A 7,177-nucleotide genomic window follows, 5' to 3' on the forward strand; every position below is an offset into this window, starting at 1 on the left:
CAGAGTATTTTCTCATAACATTACCAAGGGGGATCATATAGATACAGAAGAGGATTGGACCTAGCACAGAGCCCTGAGGAACCCCGTAGCTTACTTTAGTGTACACAGAAGACCTATTATGTCTTGTTTTGTGCAGTAGTTGATGTTAGTTTGTCTTGTAACACTTCAAATCCAATGTCTTATCTTTATTGAACTGAAAGCAGTGTTTACCATGTACAGCATATTTTCCCCCATATTCTTGAAGCCATTATAAATATATCAAACACTACCCTATGCCTCAAGACGGTTGTAATACTTGAAGTACTTGACTATTTGAAGTGCTGAAATTAATTCTAGTTATTAATTAAGACATGCTTTACAATATAATATACATCAGCTGAGGTTTGTGTGACATTTGTGCTGTAAATGGGGGGATCCCTATTTTGACTGGTTAAAAATGCTGGCTGAAAATATATAATTAAAGAGGCCATTGTACGTTAAATAAAATAAAGCAGCCTACATACTCCTGCGCTTGATGTAGTGTTTATTGTGCTGAGAGGACACTTTTTGCAGGTCTCCATAAACAAAGTTCAAAAACAGGCATAGGATACATGGCAATTACATCATTTATTATCATCATTCAAAAAGCAGCAGAAGTGATTAAAGATGCCGTTTTAAAACATGTTCAACCGCGTTGGTCCGCCGTCGCTGAATGCGTGCGCGCTCCCGCGGCTAGGGGGTGCAGATTTTGATGGGGGGAGTAGATTGGCACAACACCGGCAATCCGGGCGTTTTTTTGGCAAGCCATGAGCACACCGCTTCACCATTGTGCCTGCTCTGAGCATGTCGGACCCTGTTTACATACAGTAGTAATGGGTGCTTGGACGTATGATTGGACGATGACTATTTGTGGGCGGGGTTTTGCAAAACGCCAATTGTATAAACACATAAAATTGCCATTACAAGGGCTATTGTGGCCTTTATTATGATAAATAATTACTTATTGTAACGTAAGCACAGCTGTTTGGCTCAGTGTAAGACACACATTTGCACAACTTCATTTTTGCAACTTTTTTTTTTTTTTTTTTAATCTTTACCATTAATGCTCAATGATTTTCACAGTTACAATATTTTTAGACCTGTATGTCTAATAATGTGCTTATGGTTTCTTTATGACATGTCATAAATGCAACTCTGTAGAATGTTGACAGGTTGTCATGGGAACTCAGGCTAAGATCAAAGTTGCACAAAATCTACATGAGGAACTGCACTAAAGACTGTTAGAATTCAGAAACCACCGCATAAAGATTGACCAGAAGATATCCTCAGTGACAAGTGTTTGTGATCAAAGTGAGTTCCTTGTAATATTGTAAACTTTAATGACTAATTCAGTGCCGCTACATAGCCGTATCTCTTCTATCAAACTACAAAAATGGCCGAGCAGGGTGGAGTTGAACCTGGAGAGGGGGCGGGGTATGAAGTGTCTCATTTGCATTTAAAGAGACCGCGCCAAAACGAGTTGCTCTTAGAAGCACATCAGAAAAGGGGTAGAAAAGGGGTCTGTGGAGCTATAATAATGAGGAATTCAGACCCAAGCATTGCAGTTCCGCTTTATATAGACCACAACTGTATGATTTATATCAGAATCAGAATCAGAATCAGAAATGTTTTTAATGGCCATGTACAGTTTTAAGGACAGTACAAGGAATTTGTCTTGGTAGTTGATGCACAAAACAAACAAAAAAAACAAAAACAAAAAAAAAACAAAGAACAACCCAGCAACAATAATAATAATGATAATGATAAATATAAAGGATGAGGGATAAATAAAGGATAGATAGAGAATAAAGGATAAATAGGATACATATAAATATATATATATATATATATATATATATATATATATATATATATATATATATATATATATATATATATATACAGTGCAGCAGGTATATGTAAAAAGGAAGGATTTAAAACCATGATATGTCCCCTTTAAGTAAAAATTTTTTCATACGCTCCTGTCTCAGGATGTTGAAAACTTCAAAATCTGGAGGGTTGTCTAATAATAATAATAATAATATTAACAACAACAACAACAATAATAAAAATAATAATTTTTTTTAGTTTTAATTTGAAATCAATTTTAATTCTAACACCTTTCATTCAGAACCAGGATAAAGTCATTGTACCCATTAAACAGGTTAATATGATCCGTAATGGTTAATTTTGTTTTTGTTCTGTTTCTTTTAATCTAAATGCTTTTTACAGTTCAGATCTGGTGTGATTAACATTGGAACCTGCTCTCCATCCTGAAAAACAGAAGGATGCAGAATAAACAGACAGAGAGGAGAGGAAAAAGGTACACAAAGATCTTTACCAATGATGACAGAAAGGTATTTTTACAATCATTTTTGCACAATTTGATGCCTCTTGTCTTCCTCATTCTGCTTACATTCCTATGATAACTAGCAAATGCCTGATAGCAAGACAACTGGAGGAAGATCTACTCCCTGTATCAACAAGGCTAATGCTAAGCTGGCTACTGGACTCACGATTGGTAAATACATTTCAAATACGAGTAAATATCCCAGCTTCACCCTAGTCAGGGAACTCACTGGTGTTTTGCAGGAGTGTCAGAGAAAGAGAAGAAAACAATTGCTGAGAAGAGGAAAGAAAAGTACAAAGCGGAAATGCAGAAACAAATTCCTAAAAATCAGACAGAATAAGTTGGGTAAGTTTTTGAAGTGAATTGCACACTGAGAGAAAAAGGAAGGATGGAAAAAGTTTATTTCCCCATGGTCACGTCTTAGTTGCACAAAGCTCAGTCTTTTCTTACTCTTTCAGGGCTGCTGGTTTGGATCCTCAAGTTCTGCATCCTACACTCCAGCTGATGTATATCATACTCATTATGGGACTCAAGTTTATGCTCCTCATTCTCATGATGGGACTGCAGTTTATGCTCCTAATCCTCATTATCATTATGGGACTCCAGTTTATACTCATTATTATTATGGGACTCAAGTTTATGCTCCTCATCCTCATTAAGGGACTCATTATGGGACTCAAGTTAGTGCTTCTCATCCTCATTATGGGACTCAAGTTTATGCTCCTCATCCTTATTATGGGACTGCAGCTTATGCTCCTAATCCTCATTAAGGGACTCATTATGGGACTCAAGTTAATGCACCTCATCCTCATTATGGGACTCAAGTTTATGAACCACATCTTCATTATGGGACTCAGGTTTATGCTCCAAATCCTCATTATCATTATGGGACTCCAGTTTATACTCCTCTTTATTATTATGGGACTCAAGTTTATGCTCCTCATCCTCATTAAGGGACTCATTATGGGACTCAAGTTAGTGCTTCTCATCCTCATTATGGGACTCAAGTTTATGCTCCTCATCCTCATTATGGGACTGCAGTTTATGCTCCTAATCCTCATTATGGGACTGCAGTTTATGCTCCTAATCCTCATTATGGGACTCAAGTTTTTGCTCTTCATCCTCATTATGGGACTCAGGTTTATGAACCTCATCTTCATTATGGGACTCAAGATTATGCTCCTCATGCACAGTATCCTCATTATGAGCCTCAATTGTATATGTGCACCTCATCCTCACTATGGGTGGCAGGGCCGGCCTTTCCGACAGGCAACACAGTTTTAATTGTTAAAAAAAGATGTAATTTGTTGTCAATGGTTTTTTTGTGTAGCAGAATTGTACGGAGCCCCGAAAGGGACATGATGAAGAAAAAATAAATTCAAGGGAAAAAAAGAAAAAAACTCTTGCGAGGGCTTGCAAAGCAAATATATCTGCTCCTGAGCCCCATTCATGGCAGTGAGTCGTCAGTTTCAAGGTGAAGACATGGACTCAGATTTGCAAAAATTTCTGCTGTCAAGAGCGATTTCTCATGCGGATATTCTGCGCATGCAACGAGATAAGGTGGGTAGAACTGAGTGATGCACCAAAGGCTCAAGTTTAGGCGGAGTTATCCACGATCCTCCAAAAATGAAAAGCAGCCATTTTTTTAAGCTGGCGAGCGGCTGGTCACGTTAGCGCAAATCCGACAAAAAATATTTAAAAGTGAGTCCAAAGTAAGTTCAAGAAGATAGAGCAGTGGTCAGAGGAGGAGAACATTGTTTCCTGGTACTGTGCATGTCTGAAGAGATTCGGGGGAAAGAGGACGGAGCCCCACGGACCGAACAGAACTACAGCCATGGAGGAGCTTGTCCTGTAAAACTGTTACTAATCTTGGTAAGTTTTATTTCGCCCTGTTGTTAAACTACTACCAATATTAACTTGCTACAAAATTCCCTCATTAATACTATGAACGTTACGTCTAACGTGGTGCAGGCTAGCCAGTTAGCCGCTGGTTAGCTAAGAAACGATAACAATGCTTTAATATTCCTGAAAGCAGCAGTAATATATTATTAACCTGTATTCAGAACATCCCTTATTGTTACATAATGGTCATGTAATAATATTACTGAACTATGTGGTAACAAAGTTTCTGCTCATTTCAGAGTTGGATTTAAAGGTTCATCTGTATCTCAGCTCGTCTTCATCTCAGAACAAATCAAGTTAGATTCATTCATTCTATGCAAACATGTACAATATTATCTGTTGGTCCATCCTAAAATATAATTTGTTTATGAACAAATGAAACTATTATTATGAACTAACATTGTTTTCTATTCCTGGACAAAAGCAGGCACATTCTTAATCAAAAAGCATTGCACACTCTTTATTGTACAATTGTTTTACTATATTTGAGGAACTATCTAGAGGTTTGGGGAAATACATACATGACGAACATCCAATCGTTATTTATAATGTAAAAAAGATCCATCAGACTCAGACATAGTGCTGGATACAAAGAATACACACATGGATTATTGTTAAAAAAAAAAAAAGATTTAAAACTCCAGATCTCATCCAACTCAAAACTGTCCAAATGATTTATAAAACAAGTAAAGGTTTACTTCCAAAAGGTTTGCAGAAAAGATTTTTAGAGAGAGAAGGGGAAAATAATTTAAGAGAACGACCTTTCAAGATGAAAAATGCTAGAACAACAGTCAAAAGGATGAGTATAACAATATCAGGGGTTAAATTATGGAACTGCGTAAGGGATGAAATAAAACAACATAAATCAGTTTTAAAAGTTTTTTAAATCATATATTGTTAGTAAGTATAAGAAAGAGTAACAATTTCACCAGGTACATGGCATATATACATTCATGTGTATGTACTTATGTATATATGTTTGATGTGAATGTATACACTGTATATATAAAACTTGTGTAGAATATATAGTTAAAATAGTAATATAAGCTAAAAAATTTTTGTGTGATTATCTAGAGAGCCTTGTTTAGTTTTATTGTTATAAGGTAGGTTTGTAAAAGCTTTGCTTCAACGTACACACTTTAGCTTAAGGATTACACAATTGTTTGTTTTTGTATTTTCTTATTGTGGAGACTGCTGAAATAAATAATAAATTCAAATATTATTTTTAATGCTTCTATGCAGGAAAAAAAGGAGGAAGATGTTAATGCAGATTTTCTTCCACGGAGCAGTCAGCGACACGGTTCATGGACCAGAACCAGCAGAACCAGGACTACCAGCCCATAACCTCCAGCTCATGATGAACTCCACAGCACTGGTGTTGATTCTGGAGTAGATAGAATCAGGCTTTGGCCCCTTCTAATAGAAAACCCACAATCATTTTTTAAGTAAATGTTAATATATATTGAGTTGATTTGTACATCTATTTTTACTTTGTGTAAATAAAGTTATTTATTTTGTATTCTATAAGGACTTTGTTCATTGTTTGTTGCCTACAACTTGATTTTTTTTTTTTTTTTTAAATAATTAAAACGTGGTAAGTGAAACAAATTACATTTATTGTATTTTCACTTTGATTAATACCATTACCTCAATAAAGATTATTTGAAAGTGTGACACACCGAAATGTGTTGTCACATTTTGTAATTGTGTTTTGTTATTCAGAATGACTATTATACAAACATATCTGTATTTTTGTAAAATAAGTTATGTTGAAGGTGATCCTGAATGAACCAAAAGGGGGCAGCACCTCCACTACTGAGCGAACTTTCTGCTCTCTGCTTCAGTCTGACAGAAGCAAGAGAGCGGTGAACTACTACAGTCGGCTCAGTGTGTTTTCTTTGTCTTTTACAGGTTAGTAACTGAAGTTTAAAATATAGAACGTTCATAATATGATTCATATATGATCACAGTACACGTCTTACTGGTTTTAAAACCCTGTGCTCAGTTTATGTGTGAGAGGGTACTTACGGTTATGAATGCTAGCATGTTAAGTGAAGTGCCTCGTGTATGACTGCTAACTTTCAGTTTTACTATTTTTTTTTAGATTTTTAGTTGGTTAAAACCACTCCTGAGACGGTGTGAAATACAGAAATAGATAATGAATCCTGTTTATGTATAAAATTAAGACCTTTGCATCAGTTACATGTTATGTGCTTATCTAGTAATTGTCAGTTGATATTAGTTTTTCCCATTGATAGTGTTGTGTTCAAGACCGCACTATCCGAGACCAAGACTTGCCCGAGACCAGAATGCACCGAGACCAAGACAAGACCAAGACTTTCGGGAGCCGAGACCGAGTCAAGACCAAGACCGAGACAAGCCGAGACCAAGACCAAGAACATTTTTTTTTCAATTTAAAAAAATAAATAAATAAATAAAATTATGGCAAGGTTCAACAGTTAAATAACATCTCTCTTTAATTTTAGTTTATTTTAAATACATTTGACGGACAAAAAAAAAAGGTGCCTGCAAAAAATTAACTACTACTGCTACTGATAAATTCACAATTATTCTACATATTTGAAAACAAGATTTTTATGTCAGCTGAATGTACAGCAAGTGTTTAAAAGCATTTCTGCCAAGAAATAATGATTCTTGATTCTGATTCTTTCAGTTGTTCAGGTTTAACAGGTCACAGAGTTCACAAGATAATTTTTTAGTTTGAAAAAGCCTTCACACAGGTTATTTTTATTAATTCACTTAGTTGATATAGTTTAATTTGGTTGCTGTAATATAACTGGATATTCAATTAACAAAGGTTTCCAACTGTAACTGTAAAAGTGAAACTTTCTGAAATAAAACTACAAACAAGTTGTCAGCAGTGTAAAAAACATAGAGCTACAGGTA

General features: G+C 35.6%; 1 long non-coding RNA gene across 2 annotated transcripts; it reads left to right on the forward strand.

Moving 5' to 3' along the window:
* Positions 1–1,226: 1,226 nt before the first annotated feature.
* On the forward strand, positions 1,227–5,794 carry LOC114472333 (uncharacterized). Of its 2 annotated transcripts, none has more exons than XR_003675078.1 (6): positions 1,227–1,329; positions 2,251–2,375; positions 2,452–2,539; positions 2,611–2,713; positions 2,827–4,240; positions 5,513–5,794. It is a non-coding gene; the product is annotated as an uncharacterized LOC114472333 (long non-coding RNA). The 2 variants fall into 2 exon arrangements; XR_003675077.1 differs by having other exon boundaries at positions 2,251–2,341.
* Positions 5,795–7,177: the final 1,383 nt, after the last annotated feature.

Source organism: Gouania willdenowi, chromosome 11 (assembly GCF_900634775.1).
Source record: "Gouania willdenowi chromosome 11, fGouWil2.1, whole genome shotgun sequence".
NCBI classification, from domain to species: Eukaryota; Metazoa; Chordata; class Actinopteri; order Blenniiformes; family Gobiesocidae; genus Gouania; species Gouania willdenowi.